Raw genomic sequence first — 27458 nt, forward strand, 5'->3', positions numbered from 1 at the left:
AGCACCATTTAATTATCTTTGTTTACTATTTTTAATTTGAATTTCTGATTCTAAAATACCATTTTCCCCAATTTTACTGCACTACACCTTTGAATATTAATGATAGTTAAATAAATTGTTAAAATGCAGAGTTAGTAGGTAATCGTTTGCCCGGAAGTAAGAACCACTTGAAGCTCATTCTGTACTTCTTTGCTGACGTACACCTTTTACTCTTATTAACATTTATGGCTTATTTTTCCTGAAAATTGATTTTACGGGAAGTTCTATGGCTTCACTGAAAGTCCTTAAATTAAATAAGCCTAATATTGTAAATAAATAAACAAATTCTTAAACAAAATACCCTTATACCTGCCAATAGGCCCAGACATAAAACATTAGCGAGCAATCGCACAATTAATTGCATAAATTCATTTGCACACACACACACACACACACACACACACACACACACACACACACACAAACATCTGTATGTGTTTTAGGTTATACGAATGTAAGTAGATTAGATTCCCAAGAATAATATGTAGCATGTAAACAAAACTTGGTGAAATATTTAGAATTAAAACTCAGCCCGATAAACAAGAGGGGGAACGTAACATAGGTTAGGAACTTACCAAGCTTCCAAACGAGTAAGCACACACTGTTTGGGTCTCATACAGTGCGCTATGCTTAAGTATTCTCTGTATTTTTTCCATTGACTCGATGTTTCATTTTATAAATAATAGTGTATTTATCTATTTGAATATTGTGTACATATTAGCTACATTAAATCTGGAGGTAAGAATTATATTAATAATAAATGTTTTGTTGGAACTTTTATATTTAATAGAATTTATCATTTACTTTGCTACTTTCAACTTGATTTTGAATGTATCTATCTGAATAAAATTTACTGCAGGAAACCACAAATGAGTTCCCGTTAGCATGAAATCTAATTAATACAATCTCAAGGAACCCGATTATTAATTTAAAAAGTGATATTTAAACTTTTTAAATTAATCGTTCTATTATTTATTCTGTTCTATATCATGAACACTAAAACGTGAAATAATTGGTAAATATAATAATAAAAAATCCTATCGAGTGTACAAAAGTAAATCAGTGATTTTGGTTAGTAAACAGTACAAACTTCCATTGTCCATTCTGATGGTCCAAATTAAACTTTCATTTAATCGTGAATTTGAATTATGAATTCACTCATTTGTATTTATCGCAAAATTTTATGAAATGTCTGAAAGTAATGGTTCAGTTTAACAATTGTTAGACGCCGGATATGAGTTGAGGTCTGGGTGGGAAGTAACATATCAGTGAGCATGGTAAAGAAGGAAGTTCAGAAATTGATTTTTCTCCTAAACAGAGACGGACTACTGCTTACACACACTAAGTGACAAACATCCGGTAATATTCACCGAGACACCTTAATGGAACGTATTAATACACTAACAAAGACAAACTACAGCAACAAGGACAGACATTTATTTAGCAAACAAACAATTATGACTCTTGAGTTTGAGTTTTAAACGCTACAAACTAAATCAGAGACTGTTTAATATTACATATTTATAAGAGACGAAAATTGTCTCCCAAGAGCTGTGCTGTGTGTTGAAATCTTAAATACTCTAACCATAAAAATAAATAAATTGAAATCTAACTCAACTGAAGTTTGGAAGTAAACAAGAACAATAATAAAACAAAGTAAAATTAAATCAAAACACACCCTTCCAAAGTTAATTCCCAACTAAATTTAAAGTAATTCATGAGACCATTTGTTTCCATTCAAGAAATCGTATTATTTATGATCTGGTTAATATTCACAATATCTTCTATCCAGCTTTCTCATCCATTTCGTACTTTACTGTAATACTAACTAAAGTTAAATTATACTTTCCGTGATAATTATAGATGTGGTTTTCCAATATAATGTTATTTGCTTTCCTTACGATTTTGGAGTTTCAGACTCAAGATTCAGAACATGTACTGTAGCACTTCTAGCAATTTTGGCAAGAAATTCTAGAAAGTGTTAGTGAACTGTAGATTTAACAGTTATCTTTCTAGCATGATTGCTTCTGCTTATCTATTATTCGAAAGAAACATTTCAGCAGAAGACCTAGTTGGGCCTATGAAGTTGAACGCTGACAACGGATCCCAGGAGAAGATCTGGATGGACTTAAGGAGTTCCTTCTGCTTGTCGACTGCGCAGCCAACACACTCCATGAGGTTTAGGGGAGCACAAGCGTGAACGACAGAGCTGAAAAGCTTCAGTATTTGATGAGTAAAAATTTATTTATTCTTAATACAGTTAGAAAAGCAACTTTTATAGTTAAGGGTAAAATCGGAGTTATTGATATGACTGTAGCTTCGAAGGAATTCGAATTAACGGTTAGAAAGTACTAGACGTTTTCAGACCACTAGTGCTTTCGGATGAGTCTGGATAAGTTTGACTTACAATCGGCCAGTTAGACGAAACCAAGGTTAGTTAATTGGACCTGGTTTAGCGACTGGGTGTCGTATGTTGACAGTGTCCTCTGGGGGTTACTGAATATTGATAGGTTGAATGGTTAGGTGAGCTGACATGCCAGGCATTTGAACAGGTCTATCCTTTAAAGTCAAGTTAAGAACTTAATAGGAATGATTGTTGGAGCTTCAAGGTTCAGAAATCAAAATTAAAGAATTGAAGGCTAAATAGTTGTGGATAGGAAGATGATTGGGTAGTTTATAGGCGATTGAGTACAAGAAAATTGGAAACAAAAGTAGGCAAGCATGTACAACGGATGTGGGGACTTAAAGAAGTGTAAAGCTTCGAGACTGTTTAACATTATTGGTACCAAAAGATGCTTACTGTCCTCTTCTACAGTATCACCCAAACTGTTATAGGAGAGAACAATAAGCTACTGTTTAGTGAAGGCTTATTGTATTTTAGGAAGGTTTGTCCAGAGAGCTGACCTAGAAGTGGGTGCTTTACTGAAGGTGCAGGCTAGTATTCATCTTCAGAACGTGCGGAAGGTTAGCAGTAGAGAGGAGACTGCAATGGGCCGTTGGATCGTCAGGTCTTCAAATCACCAGGTAAAGATGGACTTTTTAACGCTCTAAGGAAGGAAAGGTGGGAAGTACTGGATTGAAGTTTATATCAGTTCAAGCTACATTCCAAGTACATATTGGTAAATTTGCAAGAGTGGTTTTCATTCTTAAGCTGGGTAGAACAGGGCCACATGCCTTAGCTCGTTTGTATTATAGGGTTAGAGAAGATCGTTGGCCAGTTCTTAATGGAAAATTGTGACTTAGGTAATACCCGCCTTAAGAATTTACAGACAGAAATTGTTTCGCATAATCTGATACTACAAGAAAAGAAAATGACTACTAATTAAAAAACTAACAAAAATAAAAATATATTTCACAAAATTATTATATTATAAATTATTATTTTATTAACTTATCTTTGTGTTGGCGCATGCTTAACAGTTGGCAGTTGAGGAGGGGCAGTAGGAAAGTAGGCGGTGGATATTGCCGCCTCCAGAAGTGTACACAGTAGTACGAGAGTATTGCCTGCCAGTCTGTTGTACGGAAGACGAGCTCACTATCAGACAGCTCTACGATATATTCCAGCAAATTCGACAAACATTCCCAGTGTGAGTAACAATTTTTGCAATTAAATAGTTATTAACATTTTTACTTTATTTTTAATTAAATTTAAATTTTAGCAATATTATTTTTTTAAACTAAAAATACTTAAAAATTCTCATTTTTAAAATGCTAACTTGTGACTTTTAATATCGGAAAGGGGGGAAAAAACAAGACATTTAATGCGAGCGAAATTGGAGCAATTAATCACTTAAGTACGATTATATTGAAACGAAAGAAGAGCCTCTTGTTTGAAGAGTTTCGCAGATCGTGCGACGAAGTGCTTCTTGTTAAGTGATGTTAAAAATAAGTTAGCAAACTGGTGGAGAGAGGGGTGGATAAGGTCAACAGAAACGAATAATCGCGAAAAGTTGAAATTTGATACACGATTTGGGAGACGCGATGAGATTTTAGTCGAAATTGCTCAACTGGACGTACTGCTGTTCGGTTGTATGAATTTTGCTCACAAATTGCTCCAAAGATCTTCTTTATGCTCGTTGTGTATATGTTGATCCCTAATTGTTATTTGAAAATCCTTTTCCCGGGTAGATTGATTTTGAAACAGTTCTGTGGAAAAGCTGCACTTACCATATTAGTGCAATTAATGCAACGTCTTCATGAACTAAATTTGTAGTTATATGAGAAAATATTTTAAATTTCTAGAATCATAGTTAATTGAAAGTGACCATCACATAATTATTTTTATTTTTCACTTTTTAACCAGCTTGTGTTTTTTAATGGTGCAAATGATTTTATTTAAACAATGAATTCATACTGCATAAATGTATAATCTTTAAACCATTAAACCAGGCAACTTTTTTCAAGCGGGGGCTTTAAACTTCTACTCTCCTCTAAACTACCGCTTATTTCACTGAAATCACACCTGTATAATATTTCTAATTATGAACCACTGCGAGTTAGAAAATTAAGAATTTACTCAAGTGAATTCTGAACATTTCGGCTTTTTCCAGTTTAAACTGCTTTTTAGGCAGCCGCCTCGCGCCAGAGGCTTTCAATTGAACTTACACATACCAGATGTTTGATTTAGTATATGTTTAACTTTTTTCAAGGGATGCGCGGTTTGCAAAGGGCACCAAATGAGAAAGTAAAAAGCATTTTTTTCCTCTCTGTGCCCTTATCTCGTCCAAAACTGAAATTATTAACTTTTTAATTTCTCATTACTTTTTTTTTTTTTTTTATAAATTCAGTCCATTTTTTCCGTCTCCTGTTTACGTCTAATCTAAAGCACAATTAGATTGTAGACGGAAGTGGTCAGCAAACTGACTTTAATATCACACGAAAACGTCATATAAATGCAACGCCAATCTCACGCATCATTCAAAGCTTATCGCATAACAATTAGCTTTATTATTGCCCAGCCTCCAAACGGGACATCGCCTTCCTCATTCGATTTGGAAGTGGTTTGAACATTACAAAATTAAGAATGCCGTAAATGGATTTATAAAAACAATTTACTGTTTTAGTAACTGAGTTCCATTTTATATGTATTAATTTTTTAAAATTAAGGGTCGACCTTAAGGTCATTAGCATCTACAGCTTTTTCCAGTGCCCTACCGGCCTCCGGTCAATGTTATCTCCTTTCAGACAACACTATCACCGATCAGATGAGCTGTAAGAAGCTCCTAGGAAGAGAAAATCTGAGGGCTAGCAGCGGAGAACCCGGGATCTCCGCGTTGGATTTCAGTGTACCCAAACATGAACTAATCCTTTCCCTTATTGGTGTAATTTTATGACTGACACGGATACCATTTAATTAACTTCTGCGCCCTCGCATACGTAGCAGGACTATAATACTTTCCAGGACAATATTGCGAGGGTAGTTATTCTAAAGGTAACCAACCGCTCATTGCACTCAGAGATCCTTCTTGCAAACTAACTATTTGAAGACGAGTTTTTTTCTTTTTTAAGATGTCAGTCACTCACAATGACCAGTTTATAAAACTCACTTGTTCGCACTTCGGGGATTTCAAAACATGTTTTTACACTGAAATCTCGGAATCCAAATTCCGGTCGATTGAATATTTGCTTGGGGTAAGAGTAAATATGTATAGTGAAAGCATAGTATAGTATAGGGAACAAAGAAAATTAAGTGAATGTACTAGAGAGAGGCTTAACATCAGAACACATCATTTCGTCTAAATAATCAGATAATTATTGTAGAAGGGGGAATGGAAATTGGTGAAAATCAGTAAATTAGCCTGATGAATTTGCGAGAAAATTCGGGATAATTTGATTTAAATTATGCTACTTGATGATTTACTGCAGGGCTGATTATTATCATTTAATTGTTTTTTATTATATTTATTTTATTATATTTCAGCAATTATTGCCCACCGAGTCTTAAATGTGAAATTAATGTAGTAATTAGAGAGATCATCATATTCATATTGTTCGATAAATAATGAAAAATATCGATAAATAATGATGGTGTTTTTAATGGCCATTACAGTGGTCATTTCACCAAAGAAATTATTAACCAGTTAATTGTCCAATCAATTGTGATATGTCACTTCCTTTGCTCTTATAGACTCGACATTCTAATCCATCGTGTACGAGGCGATGAAGATTTAATAATGATAAATGGCAGTAATCAAATTTTGGCAAAAAACAGCCTAATTTGATTACAAAATATTGAAACGACGGGTTGTTATTCTTATATCATTTTCTCTCACTAGATAAAGGAGATTAAAGATATTCATTTCGAGTTTTAATCGGACATAATCATTTTTGAATTCTTATAGGTGACAATATGTTGACAGTAAACTCGAAAACGAGAAATCGCTGCGTTTATATTTCGTTTAGGTGGCAACATGGGGCAGCATTTCCTTGATAAAACCAGTCAACCGTAATTGGTCGATTTTTTGGTCGTTTGGGTTTTTCGAAAACATTTTGAGTGATTGTCTTAATTTAACATGTTTTTTTTTTCAATCAATGCCTACATAGCATATTTCAGTCGGATATTGGTCGCGTCTTTGTGTCAAACTAGCGATCACGTGGCATGGATGGCCAAGGTATTTCACTATAAATTAAAATGGCTGGGAATCGAGTCCAGTCCATATTTTGATTTAATCGTCATAGCATGCTTGTTATTGGATCCCTGAACGAACTTTCCTCCATCGTCAGTGGTTAATTAACCAGTTTGGGGCATAGATATGGTGCAGAATAAATGTAGTGCGAGACGAAGTTGAAATCGCTGCATAGAACCGCTGATTGTGGATGGAAGACCGAAAGTGGTTTGGGATACAATAAACATGCCTTCTACAACAGATAAAATCAAATAGAATATCCACTACCGCAGACCTAACCACATTTTCAAAGGTTTAAAAGAAAGTTTGTTAATTAATCGTAATTACCGCAGTAAGAAAGTCGTGAGAGTGTCTACACCTCGATTTCGGCCAATCGAAAACCAGAAAGTTAATTGTCCTTTAGTTGAGTTTAGTTACACTAAATTTTGAAATGCGACTGGAACATAGGTTTCCTCCACTAAACTAAGATATATGTAAAACAAATTTGATCATTCGACCTAGTACCATTTGACATTTAAAACAGCATTTCAGTATATGAAATAGAAATGGTGCAAATTCTGAGAAAAGTGATTTTTCTAACTTTGAAGGACTTTTTAGCTTGGTTTAGAACTATTCTATTATGCAGGTGTTTGTGAAACTAATCGACTATTAAGTTAAAAGTAGATTATACGAATAATTTATAAAGGTAGTATTGATTGCCGTTACATTTGCCGGGCAGTAAGTGCAATTAGTGGCCACTAGGTCGGCAATGGTTAGTAATTCGTTAGTATCTCATTGTCTATGTACGTGCTCATCTCGTGATGGTATAAACTGCCTTCTCTCACTTCTACTAACAAGTATTGCGATCGTGCCAAATTCTCAAATTTGTTCATTTGGGAAAATAGCTCAGGTTGAGAGCTCCCCTTGAGTCTGAAAAACATCCGCGTGCAAGATGAAAAGTTCTTAGCAGGACATGTTTAAAAAATATTATTTTTTTAAGTTCAAAACTGCATGTCTTTTTCTCGGAGTCCCTTATACTTCGTCCAACATATTATGTTTTATTAGTTTCCGCACCCTTGAAGTGCGATCCTGGAAGGAGGTACAGTTTTACGTATTTATATAAGATAAACAAGTTTAACAAATGAATCGTCCATTTTACAGGAAGCTTACTTATATTCAATCCTTGGTTCAAAATGAAAGAAATTGTTTCCTTTCATAGGCATATATCTTTTAATTGGCGATTATCTACCAGTATTCTGTGCCTTCTTGATGTTTTGATCTGTGACCGAAGCTTTAAGCTGTACATATTTTTAGTCCAACTTCAAAAGAAGGACATACCTATGTACTTATAAATTCAGCCGCCCACTCACACCTGAAAATGATTGAGCAAGCTCCTTCAAAATTTTCATTAAGTTTCGACAAATTTCCTTTTGCAGAATTTTAGGACGTCCCGATACTCCATATTGTGTAGTATTTTAACGAAACGGGAGCAACATGTCTCCTTTAATAAGCCGCACATCGCTCCAACACGAGAATATAGCAAAGCCAGTAACATCACTGTGCATGGTGGCAGTATAACGTCTCCGTCCTATTACAACTTTACCCAGCCGGCGATTGTGCTAAACCTTTTCATTTTTAATAAAACTTTTATCAATCTTAAGTTTATTTGTTCAATTCAGAATAATTCTTTGTAGTTTTAAATTGGTGTCTAAAGTTCTTAACTGTGAAATAGACAGATTATTTGGAAGGTGGAACGAAAAACAAAGAGTATGTAAACGGACCTAAGGTTGCGCAATATTTTGCGTTTATTATTTCTTTTTTGGTCTCATTTTGATTAATGCCTTTGTTATTGTACTACATAGTAAATGGTTTATATTGGGAGTGATCTTTAAGCTAAATCCAGTGCGACCTAGAAGATCTATTGTGGTTTCTTAATGTGTTCAGCGTTTATATGTAAAGGCCTGCTGTACAGTTATAATTGTGAATGTGTGAATGGTGATGATCTCGAGTTTGCCTTTGGGTTCGCCAAACCCAAATAGTTGCGCGTATCATCCACCCTCTGCAGGGTTTGGGTGTTGGAAATGAAAGAGTAAGTATTGTTTAGTTTGTTAGACAGGGATAATCTCAGAGACACCAACATCCCTAAAGAGTTAAATCCACTTCTACCTAAGGTTTACCCCAAATTGAAGATGAACTAGTTGTATATTTATTTTATAGAAAAAAGAAGTTAATTATTTCCAGTTTCCTTATTTTTGTAAAGGAATTTTCTCTTTTTCGTGGCATTCTAGTAAAATAGTTTTTAAAAAATATTCTAAGAAATGTATTTTATGTATCTCTCTTGTATATTTTGAGAGTATGATTCACTTTTCTTTATCAAGAACTGCATGTCTTATTATCTTCGTTATGTTTATTTAAACGTACTCCTGCATTTTACAATTTAAAGTGTTACATCAGAAGAATAGTCCCGTTCGGGCCAGATTGTGGTGGAGGCAATCTTTCCTTACCAATACTGGAACAGTTCGTTACAGTTTCTTAAATCAGATTAGAACACAGCATGATAGCATCCGACTCCTCACATTACAGTAATATAAACTCCTCAGTTTCAACCTCATCGTCCTTCTCAATGTACGCCTACCTCACTATCACTTGGCTTTCTGTTCACAATCTCTTGGAAAGAGAATTTTAAAAACGCCATTAAAGACTTCTAGTAAAAACATAGATAGATACAAGTTTCATCAATAGTATCATAGTATCAAAATTTTTTCATAAACCTGAATCTTATATGAAATTTTAACTCTATTTCGATCGGCCAAACTCTCAACGCTGTCATCCTTATCGAGTATGCTGTTGGGGTTCCTGGTTGATCTATATACATTTTATGCAACCCTTAATTAGTGAAAACATTTAGTTTTATTGGGTTTTGATCATTTTAAGAGCCACATTAAGCGTTCTTTAGGTGAAATAATGACGATTAAAAAAATTTAAAAAAAAAAATCGGCTGATGTTGAAAAGCAAACCGTTCTTTAAAGCAAATTGGATTAGAATTTAGAACCCTTGATATTGACGTAGGATTATACAACTGTCCCTCTGAATATTTTTAATTTGGGGAAATGTCGTTAAAATGAATTATTTCATTTGTAATGTTATGGTACAATTTGTGGACCCTGAGCAGTAGGCATTATATTCAGACAGAGTAAATGGCAAACCAGTCTGAATAAATGTAAAGGATATTTCCCACTTTAGTATGCTACTCTCATAAAACCCTATTAATAAAGAGTTGAGTCGGGATGAACATGAGACTACAATATAGTGTCATTAATTTATTCTGTAAAAAATCGTAATTCATGCACATTGTGTTATAATGGGGCCAGGCAACCAGAATTAAAACTTTCCCTTTTCGAATGTAATATTTTCACGCATGTATATTGTATATATCTGAAGTGGAAAACTTTCTTCCATTAATCCTAATTAAAATTTAACATGAAATTTTATATTTGCTACACTTGAGAGTAATAAACTTTTCATCCTTCAGAGCAACAGTCCAAATCGTGCCCAATTTTGTAAATTAGCGTTTTCCAACTTTAAATACGGGTTTGAAAACACTAAAATCAATAATTGATTTATTTTTAATGATAGAATTAGTTATCCGGTTGCCAATGGTGTTAGCAATAACTTAACAAACTGTGATAATAAAATTAAACTTTTAGTATTTTAATGGTATTGTTTCATTTCTTGTAAATCTATTGAAGTTAATTTGAGAGCTCTCGGTTACATAAAATATATTCCCACTGACCAGAAAGTTATAACTTTTAACGGCGAGTGAATTTCTACACCCTTCATCGCAAGGGCGTCACGCTTTTTAATATTCCAATATATATATTTTAAATAGCGAATTAGGCATATACGGGTACTGTTGTTAGTGAGTGAGTTCAATGAAAATCTTCGAATCCGTTATTCGAGAAGAAGGAGAGAACTGAAGTTGAAATTGGATTCAGACTCAATGTTATAAGAATTTAGAATTTAGTTTAACAAGTATCTCGCAATAAACGAGATTCTCAAAATACTTAGATCAATTTAATGTAATTAATTAAATTTATTTCTTCGATCAATTTGAGCAAACTAGCAAGTTGTTTGTTGCCTATGCATACTAATTTGTAACTTAATGCCTAAAATTTCACAAACTACTAAAACATGGATAACCACTCGACCAACTCCTAAGTTTAATTTATAAACTTGTTTAGTTATTCCCTTTGGACATTGGGAACGTTTTATGTGGTAAGAGCGGTTTTTCATTAAAGGAATCGGGTACATTTTTATGAAAAACTTAGTCGAATAGAGTGACTTAGTGCGGTGGAAATATTGTACAACTTGTCTGCGTCCTTTGTGTGAAGTTTAAATCGAGAAATTGTGTGGTATCGCTCTTCTTATTGTGCCCCTACCACTCCAGCTAGTGCTTTGACAAATAGAAACTCCATGCTAAATGTCTAACCTCTTTCAGCTCTAACTTTGAGTACAACTTCAGGATGGGGTAACAAAGCAACACCCAAATTATTTGTAAACTTGCTGCGTGGAGCAACCTTACTTCTACCCAAAAATACTAATCTGGTTCCGTCATGAATCTCTGTTCGTTTACTGCATAAAAAATTTAAAGAGCGGAGAACTGTAATTCGTGCGTGTGTACGCTTAAGTTGAAACTTGATTTTCAATGCGCTTACCGCTGAGTTTTGTGAATAAAGGCTAGAATTCTGAACATAAATCTAAGAGAAGAGTGGCTACTACTCTTAAAGGTCATTGGAATTTTCCCTTTTTTTCGTATGAAAAGAATTACATTAAAATGGAGAAAATATTTTTTAAATATGTATTATTCAACATACGTTCAGCCTTTATTATTCAACATACGTTCAGCTTTAAAGGAGACGTCCAATGGAATGAGAAGAGGCGGAGCACTAACAGTGTGTAGAAATGCAGTAAAGGGAATTTCTGTAAGTAAAAGTATCTGAAAGAAAATTATAATGGAAAATACTTGATGATGCTACGCGTGTCGTATCTCTCTGCTGTTTGTCCCTTCGCCGGCAGATATTATCTCCTCCTTTTTCCGCGTCACATAAGTTTGCGTGTGTGTAATTGATACAGAGAGCTGCCCACGTGCCCACATTCTGCAGTTTATTTCCATACCTTAACTATACGCTCTTAACGTTCATTTGATGTAGACCACGTCTACATAGATAAAGATCTTCCAATTATAAATGCACATTTACTACATGAATATGAAATACACAATTTTGTAATTAGAATAATTAAAAATCCGTTGTAAATAATCTAAAGAGACCTATTTCTGTAATTTCTTTTAGACAAAACTAAATTAGAATTGATGTCCTTATCGTTTTTATCCTGGTTTTCTTAGTGAGCCACATAGCGTCTAAAAACATTGCTGGCCCCCATATTTAAGAATTTCCTGTTGTTGGTCACTGAACAACAACTTTTTGTTTTCTCCATCTGATAAGAGAAGTATTTTGCATTGTTGTAGAAGTAGATTGTGCTTCCCGCTAGAGAAGTGATGCTACACAACGTGTAGGCCAACTTATCCAATTCGAAGAGCAGTGGGAGCCAGCGGTTGGAATAAGTACCTCTTGGTTCAATACAACCCTGCCGTCTAATGCCTTCCGTAGATATACTGCAAAAGACTGTCAAATTAAACCGTCACAGGTACGTAAGTGGTACGTATACACCTAGCAACATCCATACACACCAGGGTAGTTCTAGAAAGAGACTTTTGGATACCTGGTTCAACTCTCGCGCTAACGAAACTAAACGTTCTGCGGATGGCTATCCCAAATTAGAGGAACCTCTCTTTAGAAGTTCTAGGATAAGAGAGCGGTTAGATTTTCAGCGATAAGATGTCAGACAAATTAAGAAATTTGGATTGTGTAACTGTCAACGCTGGTAACCCTTCGTACTACCCCTTAGAGAGAATATATAACCCACTTCCGCTCTTGGTAACCAAGTCAGCTCTCTGGGGAAGTCTGTGGAAGAGAAGTGGATAATCCCTCTGTAATAAGTATAACACTCTCCACCAGAGAAGAGGGTTCTCCCTAATATTTGGGGACTTTCGTAAGATTAATGATACCAAATAGAGCGAAGGCGAAGTATTTGAAGTATAGCCGCATTTTAAGAGAGGTATTATTATGTATTCACATTCAACATTAAATTTTTTAAATAAAATTTACTATGATGAAAGCAGCATGCTTGGAAATATTTCAACATTTTATAATGTAGAGAACATATTTTCGGTTCAGTAAAGTTGGAAGTTGAAGTAGTGAGAGCGGAAATGAACTACTTGTTGGAGATGGTAGACTTAAAAGCCAGATCTGTTCAGACTTCCGGAGAATCTATACTAGCTAAAAGTTAACTTTCAAGTTGTATCTCTTGAGAAGTTGGTGGCTGAATTCTGGATAGAAGTGTATTTTATTTATTTATTTTTCTTCAAGTATTTAAAAAAAAACGTATCAACTGTTATTAAATTAATTCTTTTTAATGAAACTTTCGGCTCTAGTTGATCTTAAATTGGACAAAGGCACATTTTGGACCATATTCCTCGTCAGAACTACTGGTTCTCTTTAATCAAGATCGCAAGTTACTTTCTTTGTTTAGAACTTCTTATTTTTCGTTTGGTTCCCTCTTGAAATCCTTTCCACTCGCTGCTTCAGTTCCCAAAAAAGATTTTGAAAAATCATCAGAAAGCTCGCAAATATTGCACCGGTTATTTTACCCCCTAAAAAATATTAATGGACTTGAAAAACATAACTACGATTCCATGTTCAAAGAAAATGGAATGACCGAAAAGACTTTCTTTTTCAGAATTATTTTAACCTCAAAAACAGCTAGTTCTATTTTATTTACTCTATTGGTGAACAATTTATCCACCAAAATGCAAAATGCACTTCAAGGAGAAAATTCTTTCTGCAGAAATAATCTTTTATGAGGTTTAGGAATCAATGATTTCAAAATGTTTGTGGGCGTGTTCTTGACTGATGACAAAATAAGGAATCGGCGGGGATTTATACCTGCAAGGCATGTTATATAACTCCACCACATCCACATTTATTTGAGGGAAACTAAACGTTTATAAAAAAGAAAATTGTCATTTATAACTGTAATCATTGGAATGAGAGAAAATGGTTTTTGTGGAACATTTCTTATCTTAAACTTTCTGAGCTGGCTGAAGTGTTACTACTATAATACTTACAGCAGTTCCAATATTATCAATTTATATATTTCATTCACATTTTGGTTTTCCTCGTACAGATATCTATCCACCTTCAATGTTCTAGCAGATGGTAAAATGTGAAGTCCATCCCACCAACCCAGCAAGTTTCTATATTGCTGCGCTGCTAATGTTTGTAATGTAACGCTTACTGTTTGCTATCTTATTGACATTGTATTACATTTCCTGTATTATTGCCCGCATTTGTTTGGTATGTATATTTATTTCCTTGAGTTAGTTCCACTGTTCGCAGCGAAAGAGATGTGTTCGGTTTGCATGCAGTTAACCTAGGCCGCAATCATCCTGATTCTCTAGGCTCTCTCGGGATTCAATTTGGTTTATTTGAATTCTACACTAAATACGTTCTAATTCTATCATTTTTCATATTCAACATTTTAAATTTGTTCCTTTTTTTTCAATTAACCTTTATTGGCTTAATAGAACTATTCTCTCTGATCTCATGGCAGATGTTGATAACATAAGAATGAACATTGATTTAATTTTTAAATCAGTCTCTAAACTAAACTTTAAACGGTTTAGGCTTACTCTAACTGAACAGCAAGTAAATGCCTGTTATTTGTAAATATTTTACCATTAAAAACTGTATCATGGGCTAGAAGAGCTAGACTAGACCAAAGATCTAGACTGAGCAGTTACAAAAAACTCAAAATTCATACAGTCGAATACGAGGACTTTTAAAGTGACTTTTTCGGCATTGCTTTAAAAGAAACTCTTTTAGGATTCAACAAAGTTGGGAAGGGATTAGCTAATTAGTAATGCAGAGATCTCGGATTCGAATCCAGCTGCTGGCTCTTAGATTTTCTCTTCCTTCTTACATACAAACTGGCAGGTGAAGATGTGTAACGAGAGAACACTATCTAGAGCCCGGGAGTGTATTGAAAAAAAGTCACCGGTGCCAATGACTTCATACGTTAACGCGCTTTAGTTAAGTTGGATATTTTTCAGCCTAAATAGATTGTACGCACCTTGCAAAATGGGATGTACGTATGATCCTAGCAACCAAAGTTGAAATATTTCAATTAGTGCTGCACATATAATAATTGATTAATATAATAATTGAATACCGAGACCGAGACGAGACTTGAGCAGCGACCGAGATCGAGACATGATATATATCTCGTCGAGAAATCTCGGTCTCGTCTCGGTTTTTCAAATATTAATTTTTAGCTACAAAATTATAAAATTGTGTTCTTTATTAATAAATAATCATTACGGGTATTGAATTAATTATTAAAAGATACGATTTTATTATATATGTTCAATATTACTACATCTATTTGACTTCGAATTACTTAAGTAAAGTAAGCAAAGTAAAGTAATTTTGCGTGTCATCCTAACGAATGTAAAAAGTATCGCAAGCGTTCATTTAGATTTTTACAGATCTTTAGAAAACATAATAATACCTATGTGAGACAATTATACCTTGAAGCGAACAGTAGTTTCAAACAGGTATGCCAAAATAAAAGAAAAAAATACATTGAAAGTTTAAAAGATAAATTTAAAAATGTGAGAGATTCGAAAGACTACTGGAAACTAATAAAGCAATTTAAAGTTAGTAATTATATTAATGAGTCGAATATATCTAAGATCCAATTTATGAACTATTTTCAGGAATTGTTAAACCCTCCAGTAACTAATGCCGTAATTCTCTATGCCGAACCTTTTTGTTCTAATTCAGATTTAGATAAACAGTTTACACTACTAGAATTGAAAGATGTTCTTAGAAAAGCGAAAAATAACAAAGCCCCAGGAATTGATTCAATACCATACGAATTTTTCAAAAACAGTCCTGATAATTTTCTCGAACAGTTAGTGAACACTTTTAATTATATCTATGAGACTTGTAAAATTCCACGTAGTTTTAACGAATCGATCATTTATCCGTTGTATAAAAAAGGCGATTTAAACTCTGTTACAAATTATAGGGGGATCTCCTTTATTAATGTGGCTTCAAAACTATTTACAGGAATCTTATTAAAACGATTGTGGGATTGGGTAGATTTATATAATATTCTAAACGAATTTCAGGCGGGATTCCGTCCTGGATACTCTACAGTTGACAATATCTTCACCCTTCTTAACATTCTCAAAATTGTATTATCAAAAAAGCGGCGAAAAATTTACAGTTTTTTTATAGATTTCAAATCAGCTTTCGATTGTGTCAACCGGCATGCGCTATTTTTTAAGTTGGCTAATTTGGGACTGTCTGCGAAAGTAATAAATATTTTAAGAGGTTTTTACGATGAAACGAGGGCTACAGTGTGGCATAAAGAGGGGATGTCTGAATTTTTTCACACTAATATTGGCGTGAGGCAAGGTTGTCTTCTGAGCCCTTTACTTTTTGGACTCTTTCTAAATGATTTGCACGATAGCATTGGAGAAGGCTTAGATGTGGCTGGGACAAACATTAGGTGTCTCATGTATGCTGATGATGTTGTTATGCTAGCATCAACCCCTGTTAAATTACAAAGGATGATAAACAAACTGAGTGAATATTGTAGTTTGTGGGGATTAAATATAAATTTAGCAAAATCGAAAGTCGTAGTGTTCCGAAATGGTGGTAAACTTTCAAGATTTGAAAAGTGGTATTTAGAGGGGCGACAAATCGATATTGTAAATTCTTATAAATACCTTGGTATGACCATCTCCTCAAAAGTATCTCTTAGCGAGTATTTTCTAGAAAGAATTAGTCATGCAAAATTTGGGCTGAATACTACTTGGCATAACTTAATGATGAAAAAGGAAATTCCCTACTCCACCAAGTTAGAAGTATTTCATTCTGTTTCTCGTTCAGTAGTCAGCTATGGGTCTCAAGTCTGGGGATTTGAGCCTTATGACTGTTTAGAAAAATTTAGAAGGTACTTTATAAAAAAATTATTATCACTTCCCCGGTTTACCCCAAATTATATAGTAGATTTTGAAACCAGGATTGATTCTATATATTCTTATACTTTGAAGCTTCACTTCAAGTATATACTAAAAGTTTTAGAAATGCCCTCCACTCGTTTGCCCCACATTATGTGTAATGAGACTATTAAAAGGAATATATACTGGTATAAAAAATGGGGGGAGTTGGGTGCTGCACATTTACCTTTGTCAAATATCCCATCATTGCGGCAAAAATTACAAAGTTTGAGGCAAGATCTAATAAAAGCTCAAAAAGAAGAAGCCTTAAATATCTGTATGCAATCAAGGTATGAATTATACGGTAAGCTTTGTTCTGTCGGGGACGGCACTATATATTTGAATGATGATAGTGATTTATATACGATGAGATGGATTTGTAAGGCTAGAACTGAATCCCTAAATCTGAATTTTAAACACTGGAAACGAGACAATACTATTAGATGTTCCCTCTGCAATTCCAATGAAAAAGAGGATACATATCACTTCATTGGGGTGTGCACCGTTCTATCTGAATGGAGGGTGAAATGGTTAAAAAAGAAAAAATTGACTAAGGAAGAGGTTTTTAATTTGTTAAATGGTGGAAACTGGTCAAATCTCGTTATGTACCTAAGGCAAGCCAGTTATTACAGAAATGAATTAATAAATGAATTTAATTGGTAAAGGGCATAGGAGGATTAATTTGTTTTATGATTTTATTTTATGAAGTTAAATTTTGAGCCATTTTTTATTTCGGGTGTTCTTTTGTTTTTGTCTTTTTTGTTTTTGTCTTTTTAGAAAGGGTGTATGTTTATTTATTTTATTTTTACTTTTTACTGAAATATTGTTTGTTTATTTACAATTACCTTTTCGAGGGCGTAAAAAGTAGGTAATTTTTGTTATTAGAAAAATTAGAAAAAAATAAGGAAGAAGAGAAAAAGAAACTGTGAATTTATCATTATTATTTAAAATGCGTTACACATTTATTATTTAATTTAAGTTAATTAATTAATTGTTTATTGTATTTTATATGGTATTTATTTAAAAACACTTTCTTTAAAATACAGACTTGACAGACGGATTTTATCCATTGTCTGTGTGCATAGATGTGTGTGTGTGAATAGCAAAGTAAAGTAATCGCCTATTTTTTCAGGCGGGGCTTACATAATTTTTACATAAATTCACTAAATTTCACTATTCATATCATTCAATTTCATAAATTTCACTATTAATAATCTAATACTTTGAACTTTGATATTATTTGAATTATATTTTAGAATTTTGGAATTAGTGAATTTGAAAAAAAAGACTATCTATGCACCTAAAAAATATTGCCACAAATTTTCGTTTTTAAGATACACTTTGCCCAAGCATTGATACATAAAAGAGCTTTTACTGAGTCAGAAGTTAGAGAAGATCTTCTATTGGTCATTATCATCGCAGCTTGCGAAAATAATCTTTCCGATGGCACTGAAGTTGCACAGATACTAAAAATATCTTTTGTCATTCTAGACAAATTTTTGAAGGAATTCTCAAGTGTTTTCCACCATTCTAAAATGTCAACGTCTACTGGGGCTTGGTCTAATTGGGTGTAATTAATTATTTCTGTCTTCCATGCTTCGGTGATATTTGCTGATTTTTGAGCAAATGGTGCAAAAATATTGATGCAGTCGTCGTCGTCGTCAAAAGGTGAATCATCAGATTCTTTATCTTCACCAACAGCCATAACTAATGGAGTGGGAAGTTTGTTGGGAGGTGTATTTTTTATTTCACGAATCGACTTGTTATAGCAGGCAGATATGTTATTTGGGTCTTTCATTTGGCGCGTTTTTAACATCTTTTTGAAATTATATAAAGATATATAACAGTAATAGTAATATATGATGCATTGAAATGTAAGTAGTTGTCTTCTTTTACACACATTTTCATTACCAATATATAAATTAAAATAATTATTAGAAAATAATAACATTTTTTGAAAAGATTATTAATAGCAAACCGCTTTTAATACTTAAACAAAAATTCAAAAAACCGAGACCGAGACCGAGATATCTCGACGAGACCGAGACCGAGACTTGAGCGACCGAGATCGAGACTGCATAAAGTCTCGCCTCGTCTCGGTCTCGTGCAGCACTAATTTCGATCCTAACTAGACTGAGTGTCCGAGCCGACTCAGCGTTTGCCAAGTACAATTTTGTAGCGTTGATTAGTTCCTTGTCTTTTCAGTCTAGTATTGGACAGGATCCATTCAAATTTTATAAAATTAACTTAAATTTTTAGCTTAAGATCAAATTTTAAATTTTTGATTAAAAAATAAAAATTAATATTACTGAATTAATTTTTGGATTTGAATAGTGTTTAAAAAATAAGTTACTCTAAATAAAAATTTAAATAAAGCAGAGTAATGTAATTGAAATGAAGCTTTTATTGATGAAAGAGCTAAAATAAACAAGAGTTCGTTGCCAATTACTCGCCCTCTCTATCAATCCAATTTGGATGTTGGCTGTTTATTTTTTAGGATACAATGCTTTCAGTGGATAGTCCGGCAAAGAGCTGCATAATGTGTAGTTTGAATAAAAAAGGAATACCAAGTATTTATTCATTGATCACCTGGAATTCATCCTACGTTAATAGGATTTATTTGTTGCTGGCTCTTTTCACAATATACCAAGCTTTTATAAAAATTAATTTAATTCTTTCATGTTTTATAAAAGTAATATAAAAATTGAATTACTTCAATACCTATAACCTTTTTAATCAGACAGCGAACTGGGTTTTTTTTAAAAAAATTTCATCTTGAACTTTTCATTTTCTATTTTATTAAATTAAACTTTTAGCAGTTGTTTGTACTTGATAAGTTCCTGTTATAAGTCCTGTTCCTATCCTGTATATGTATATAAATATACATATATACAGGATAGGAACAGGACTATATGTATATAAATATACATATATACAGGATAGGAATATATATAATATTTATTTATTTATTTATATTTATGAGGGTTGGCGTGGCAAATATAATTTAAATAAATAAAATATACTTATTTAAACTCTCCGCTGTTATCATTGATATGCAATCTTTATCTCTGGCTTTTTATGTACTAGAACATTGTCTACTAGACAATTGTTTACTAGACAAGTAAATGTATTGTTGAAACGTTTCTTATCTGTGTAAAAACTTTTATAAAATTAAGAAATAAAAGGAAATAGAAGTTGAGAGAGACTAAAGAGACTCGCTTTATTTTTTATTATTTATAGATAAATTACAAAGTATATTATCAAAGAGAAACATATTATATTACATACAATATATGTATAGAATGAAGGTAGCCTTTAAAATAAGTATGCAACAAAGCGACGCAGATAAAAGAAATTTGTAAAAGAAGTGAAGTTAGGAAAAGTAATTCAGAAAATCTTTCCACTATTTTGGAAAATAAACTTCGTGGGAGAAAATTTATTTTTCATGAAACTTGTTTGGTTAAAAGAAGAATTGCGAAAACAAAATTCCCCCCCTCCCCTCACGAACTGTAAGAGAAAGTAAAAAATGAGCAAATTTGGATGAAATAAAACGCAGCTATCTCATTGTCTTAATGTTGTTACACTTACATAAAAGTAACTTCAGTTGGACAAATTTCCCTAATTTCATTAGCTATTAATCTTTCCCAAAAGCGAATAACTTATAAATTTCACTTTTAGTTTCAAATAAGAAACACCCATTTTAATAGGGTTATACAATAATTCGAATTTTTACTTTGCCTATACAAATCTAATCTGTTGATCGACTCAAGTCGATTGAGCAAAAATCTTTTCCTTTATCTTTTCTCTTGTTTCATTGTCAGTGCTTTTGGTAATACAAGAACAGAATCGAAGTCACTCCGCGTACGTGGTGAATTTAAAAAGAAATTACCTTCAACTCTCATAGCTAATATATGCTAACCAATCAATTGATTAGTTAATAATTAACTATGCATTGAAGTTATGGATGGGCGCAAGGTCAAGATATTGCTCGAGTCGCAAGTTGCATAGTAACCTGGGATATAGAAATGGATTTAGAAAATGTTCATCCATGTGTTAGGACCGGCCGACCACCTGCAGACTACCTATTGGTTTTCTTGAGAAATAACTATGATAATGTAAACAGTGTAAAAAACTGTGACAAATGAAACACTGTTATAAGAACAAAATTCTCAATTTCTTTTGAAGTTATTTATTTTTCTAAAGATTTTTCATTATAAATCGTTAACCTTGTACCAAAATTACAAGAGCAATCTTATTTAAAAAGAATTAATAAAAAATATTTATAAAATATATTTGTTTATCAGAAAAATTAACAAATAACTAAAGGTTCTAGAAGTTTAGGTTTCATCCTGTACTGTTATGGGCAGAAACCTTTTTTCCGTTCACTATGAGGTTCTCTCTAACGTCACCTTCTTCACGGCTCCCATTCCAAATTCGCTTAAGGCAACCGACTATCGAGCTTTCTTTTCAATTAATCAAACCATCAAAAGCTTTTTATGTCAACGATTTACAGAATGTTCATTTTTACAGCCGAATTTTATAAAAATGGAATTCATAAATTATCCACTCTTTGGGTAAGAAGATGACTTTTGATTTTACAGTTACTTATTAACTTTCTTTTTTATCTGTATTTTATTGGAGGTTCTGTTTAGAACGTGCTCTGTTTGGTGAAGTTGTGATTGTATTTGAAGGTGACCCCAGGTGTTGGTGATTAATGGCGATCTTGTTGAATACTGGCAGAGAGGTGAAACTAGCACATGTAGCTACGTAATTGATACTGTAATGCCAAACTGAATATCAGCATGCCAGCTGAATACTAAAATTGAGAGAAGCACTAAACAAGTAATGTTGGGATTTGGGTTGTTATTTGGCGTAGACATCAAATCAAGACTGGAACTTGAAACAATTTCTAATTCTGATTTATGATTTATTCTGTTCAGCTATCCAGGTACTTGGACCTGTAAGGATAGAATAATTATGGTGAATAGACCAGTAGTTGTAGACTTGTAGAATAGCAGCTACATGTAGAGCTGGTTGTAAATATCCTTGCCCCGATTTATGATGTAATTTTTTTTTAAAGATTTAGTACAATTGGAACTAAACATTTATTTATTGTGTTCTCTGACAATTGAGTTGATCCTTATTGAGAAAATAAAACACTTTAAGGACTTGTTATCTGAGGCAAGTTTTAAGTTTGATGCAAGGCAAGAACAGCTAGTTTTGAATGATTAAAATGGTTAAGGAAACAAATAATATCAATGATCAGATAAGAATGAATCCGTTGTTGTACTGAAAAGATGAAGGCATCCGCGAAAGGCTGGTTGGGGAAGGAGCAAAGTTCTTGTAAAGTTTTTCAGGTTTTAAATTTCTTTATGAACAGACGGCATCTGAAAATTAATGGATAATGAATGGATGGACAGTGAGTGACGAGGGAACATGTTGGAGCTGGAGACGGGAAAGAAAGTGTTAGGAGAGCGGACACTCTAAAATGGGCGAGGGCTCCTGGAGGTAGGGAAGGAGTCCCGAGGACTTGAAATATGAAATAGAATCAAACCGTCACAAATATAATGCCGACACAGGGGCAAAAGCAGAAACAGTCAAGAATGAAAAAGTTATGTTTCTAGGACTCTTCACTTATTGAGATATAGCCACTAGATAACTTCTGCACAGCCGGAACTAGTTGGTTGTATATTCTCTCATTACAAGAGAAGAACTCTCATATTGTGGTCTGCCATAATGTTATCTCTTTTATTACTAATCACGTACTTCACATATTCCTCCAATACAAACAGCCTTTCGTACACTACTGGTTTCCAACTGTTACCCTTTAACATTAATAATACCGCCGAGTATTGTTCATAGTTTTTAGTGACTTTACGTAAACTGACCTGGCAGAAGACACACCAACATAACATGTAACACCTGAAGATGATCCAAACCCTAGATGGAAGCTTGGCAAAATAAAAATTGGCAATATTCTTTCTTAATAATACCACAAACAACTCTAGAACTGTACTATTTTGAATGAGATGTTTGTTGAGTTGCGCCTGAAAATATCTCTTAAGATTATGGCCTTCCAGAAGTGGGTAAGGAAATTGAAGAAAACTGAAGAACTGCTTCAATTCTTCTTTAACTCTTCAACTTACTCTCAATTACCAGTTTTTTTTTTTAGTGTCCACTTCACTTTCCAACTGGGGCGTCGCGTTATAGATTTCATCGCCACCATCCTTGAATTGTAAACAATTCGGTGCGGGCGCCTTCTTGGTAGTTTCTAATGAATTGACTCCACCTAGCCCGAAATTATTTTGCGGAAAATATTACATTTTCTTCCATCCTGAGACCTCATTAAGCCGGATGTACTTACCAACTTATCCAGTTCCTCAAATTTAATCAATTTACCTGTCAGTTGATCCCGATGGTAGCATCCAAGCTCCTCTCCTAAACATGATATATTTTGCTGACATCCCCTCGAGAGATCAATTAGTCAGTAGATGTAGAGTTTGATTTCCATTAACTAAGCACTACTCACTGGGGAAATTTGATATGATCGTATTGCGATTATGATTTGATATCAGTATTCGTGTAGGACCTACAACTGATGACGTTTTGTTCTAGGAGAGTTTATCTTAGAGATGTTCCACAGCAGCAAGAATGGTCACGCTTCGCTCAATAATATTAACTAAATATTTATTAAATGTTTTAATTAAATTTAAAAAAGTTATTGATAATTGTGTTAATTACATGAACATCGTAGGCTAGACGATGTCAATTACCTATCAGTCTATAATTAATTTTAATTTGTAATGAACATAATTTGGAGCTAAACCATGACTGTGTCCAGGTCTGTAGGATGGCCTTGAAAGTCAAAGTGATAGCGGTTAATTAGTTGAACTTCTTTCACAAAGTTTCTAATTTCATGAAATATTATTTGTGTCGGACTTATATTGGATACATCTCCATTTTCACTTAGTACCTGATAGGAAGTATCATAAAGTAGAAGCTGTCAGGTTGATTTTTGTCTTCTATCATATTTTCCTTTCTAAAGTACAAGTTATTGTCAGTGCAATTACCAACAAAAATAAATTATTATTATTAACATAAACATTATTAGTTCAAAGGAAACTTAATTATTTAAGTTGCAGTAAAAGAAGTCTCGATTTGCTTGAGTGTGCGCGTTGAACCAGTTTGTAGCTCTCTCCCTGTCATTCAACGCGACCCAGCTCCGACAGTAAGAAGTATTTCATGGTTCGCATTCAATCACATTTTTGTTTTGTTTGGCAACAAGCATCAATCCCATTGGCTGGGTCTCAGTTGTGAACTGCAATGTGATAATTGTTAAAGTGAGTGTAGGAATGACATGGTTTCTTGTTTTAACGAAGCATTGGGTTTTCTGTCAGTGTGTGGCACTGCAATGTCTGGTTTAACTGATTACAATCTTCTCTGCATTTTTTTTTCCACTCTATGCATTTCTATCTCACCTTTCAAACAATGTTTTCGCTATCTGTTTTTCTATTTCATTTTTTACCTCTAGTATTCAAATAATGGAAAACGCCAAAGAATATTGCGATTGTAAAAAAAAAAAAACTGGGACAAACCCACTGAAACAGTTCTAAAATAACAAATTTGATTAAAGTGGAAGAAATGGCGAATTAAAATGAACTACAAAAATGCTGCCAGCACGCCACGTTTACTCTTCGGCGGGGCTCTTAACTCACCTCCTTCAACAACAATCCTCTTCCTTGTACAGATCTGGTGCACCATCTTAGGCTCTTCATGGAGAAACGACTCACAAGCCTTAAGAGAAAACCAATGACAAAACGTGCGAAACTTCTTTATAGACTAGTTGAGCTTCTGATCTTTTGTCTGATCTATGGTGATTATAAATTAGTATTCCTTTTTTTGTGAATTCCATAATTTAATAATAGTTTTTAAAAGCTGGCACCTAATGCAATTAATTTGTTGAATTGTTTAGATGCTGGGTAGAATCGTTTATTCAAATAAAATATTGTTGAACAGTGGAGAGGTGGCTTAATTGTAACATGTAGTTGAGTAGCGGAGATGATAAAAACTACCTCCTGCACCCGAACACTAATACCCCCTAGAGGTTAACGGCGTTGTCACTAGCGCTGGTGCCCAGTTGTGACCATGTTGGTAGAGAATGTTAATTATGTCGCTTCCTGTACTAATGTATTTATTTTTATTACTTTCACTCCCCATAGCCCTTTCTTGTCTCCGCCATTTGCTTTTTTATAATAATGAGTTTTTTTAACAGCTTTGCAAATTTTAATTACATTTCTTCACTCTTCCCCCCCGCACAGAGTTCCTAAAATGACATGAATATAACCTGTTGGCTCTTTTTATAGTCATGGTTGCTGAAGGTTAAATCTCCGGTTAATGATCGTCATTGAGCAATTTAATTTTTTATTAAATCTTTTAGAAAAGATCTGGTTAAAACTATTAAAATTTATCTCTTAATTATGAAATTAATTTGTGAAAGTTTTCTTCTTCCGCAGAGATGGTAATTTTCGGTAGTCTTCTGGTCTTCTTTGACAGAGCCAATCTTTCCAGTCAAAGTTTTCATGTTCTGAAGAGCAGGCCAAGATTTATATATATCGGTCGCAGTCATCCTCAAAGAACGTATGATTAGTCGTTTAATAGCACTTAGGTGAAGCTTCTTCAGAGATTTTGGCGTCACTGTGGATATCCTAGTCTAACAAGAGCAACTCTTAGATTGACGTCCAATTCTCAGAAACACTTCAAGGACCTACAGTAAATTGTGGGTATACAGTGGGGTTTTCAGGAGAACTTTAGCACGTGACGATGCTAATCCTCTCTGCTCTGCTTGCGCTCCTCACTTCAAACCAAACATCTCCACAACCCAGTACACAGGGAAAGCTATTATATATGAACCCATTAGGGTTTCGGATAGCGTTGTCCCTCTCCTGTTTTCAATACTTACTTAGTCCCCATCTCTTCTACCTTGCGGCGTAGAGGCAGTTATAAATCTTGTGTTTACTTGATTTAGCTTGCCTGAAGATATTTCTGTTTAGGTGGTTGGGAAAAGCCTCGTAGGTCACATTTTTTTTAGCTGCTATCATATTGTCACTTGTTCATTAATTTTTATTATTATTATTTTAATATTTTGAGTATTTATTTAAAAAGAAGATAACAACATTGCGGAAAAAATGAATAATTCTAGAGGTCCGGTCCATAGACCTGGAAAGTACCCAGACGGCAGAACTGTCAGCGAGCTCTGCCCGCTTAGAATTTAGTTTAATACAGTGCACACATATGGAAATGACATCGCATTTCCAAACAAATTTATTGGCCCCCCGACCTCACAATATATCTAGCTCGCTCTGCTACATATGTATATAGTTTACATTAGAATTAGAACATCATCACCGCTAGAATTTCATAACGAATTGTGTATAAATAAATTGCGAATGAAGAAAAATTATTAAAATTTATTATTTTGGTAAAATGTAGAAATTGTTATTAAATTTTCAGTATTCGCAGGGTATTTTTGCCCATATTTTGTTTTAAGAATAGCTTCCGTTTACGGGTGCAATTAAGAAGCGCCAAATGATGAAATTATTGAGAGCAAAGCTGATCTGTGCTCCATACAAAGCGAAGTCTACAGTCTAAAAAAACAAAACCGCCTTCAGTGCGTTGAGCAGACCTCATTCATTGAAACCAAAATATCGTCTACAATCTCGAAAACTAAGAAATCCATTTAGTTACTATTTTGTCGGTAATGTAAAACCGCACCAAATCGTAATTTTATTTTTTCCTTAAAAAAGATCATGTTCAAAAATAGCCAAGAATTTAATAATAATACCCAAAAATCAATACTGGAATACCATCTGCAGATCAAATTACATCCAAGCATTTACCTTCTCTATTAATCTTTTCTAATAACCACCTCAGGAAATAATTGGAGCAGAGACGATGATTGCTAGAGCTAGATATATCATCAGCCCACAGCAATAATCATCTCAGAACATCATTTTCTACAACTCAACTAAGTTCTACTCCGCTATCCCACTCGGTTCCGCTGTACGGATGGTGCAATGCAGTCAAACCCAGAGAGGGCGAACATTAGGCGGACTAGAGAGGGCGGGGTCTGTAGAGGAACCCAACGATCACCAGGAAATTGATAAATTCCTTAGAACATAACAAAGAAAAGAATGGCATTGAGAGAGAGAGCTGGGCAGAAGAAATGTTGAGTCATAAAGAGCTGGATGAAATGCTTTCGGTCTTTGGGACTAAAGAAAAACGCTTTACTAACGGAGAAGGGCATGGAGGAAGAAGGTATCGGCTGTTAAAATTAGTTGCGCGGAAAATTCTATTTCCAGAACTTTGCACACGCACGCACGCGGAGCGGAAAAGAGGGAGGGAATTAAATGGAGCAGTTTAGTCACACCTGTCCTGTACGAAAAAGTGGATATCTGTTAACTTCTCTCACAACTGAAAAGAGGAAGCTGCGATCGTGCAAAAAATGAGGGTGTCTCGCGACTCACACTCTGAAAGGCAAAAAGCAAAGTACATTTTTCCAGGCGGGCTTTACGTCCAACTACCAATTAAGTATCGTGGATAAAGACGATTAACACAAACATACTTTA

General features: G+C 34.0%; 1 protein-coding gene across 2 annotated transcripts in view; it reads left to right on the forward strand.

Annotated features, from left to right (window-relative positions):
• The first annotated feature begins 522 nt into the window (after nucleotides 1-522).
• Nucleotides 523-27458, forward strand: part of LOC141448770 (adhesion G protein-coupled receptor E3-like) — a 136404-nt gene continuing 109468 nt past the window's right edge. The window contains exons 1-4 of one of the 2 annotated variants that reach the window (XM_074117370.1): nucleotides 523-777; nucleotides 2100-2272; nucleotides 2921-3063; nucleotides 3460-3626. The gene's annotated coding sequence lies outside the window, so the exon portion shown is untranslated. The remainder of the gene's footprint in view (nucleotides 778-2099; nucleotides 2273-2920; nucleotides 3064-3459; nucleotides 3627-27458) is intronic. The other variant, XM_074117371.1, reaches the window with a different exon arrangement.

This window comes from Rhodnius prolixus, unplaced genomic scaffold, assembly GCF_049639745.1.
Source record: "Rhodnius prolixus isolate KJV_2025 unplaced genomic scaffold, Rpr scaffold_2, whole genome shotgun sequence".
Taxonomy (NCBI): domain Eukaryota; kingdom Metazoa; phylum Arthropoda; class Insecta; order Hemiptera; family Reduviidae; genus Rhodnius; species Rhodnius prolixus.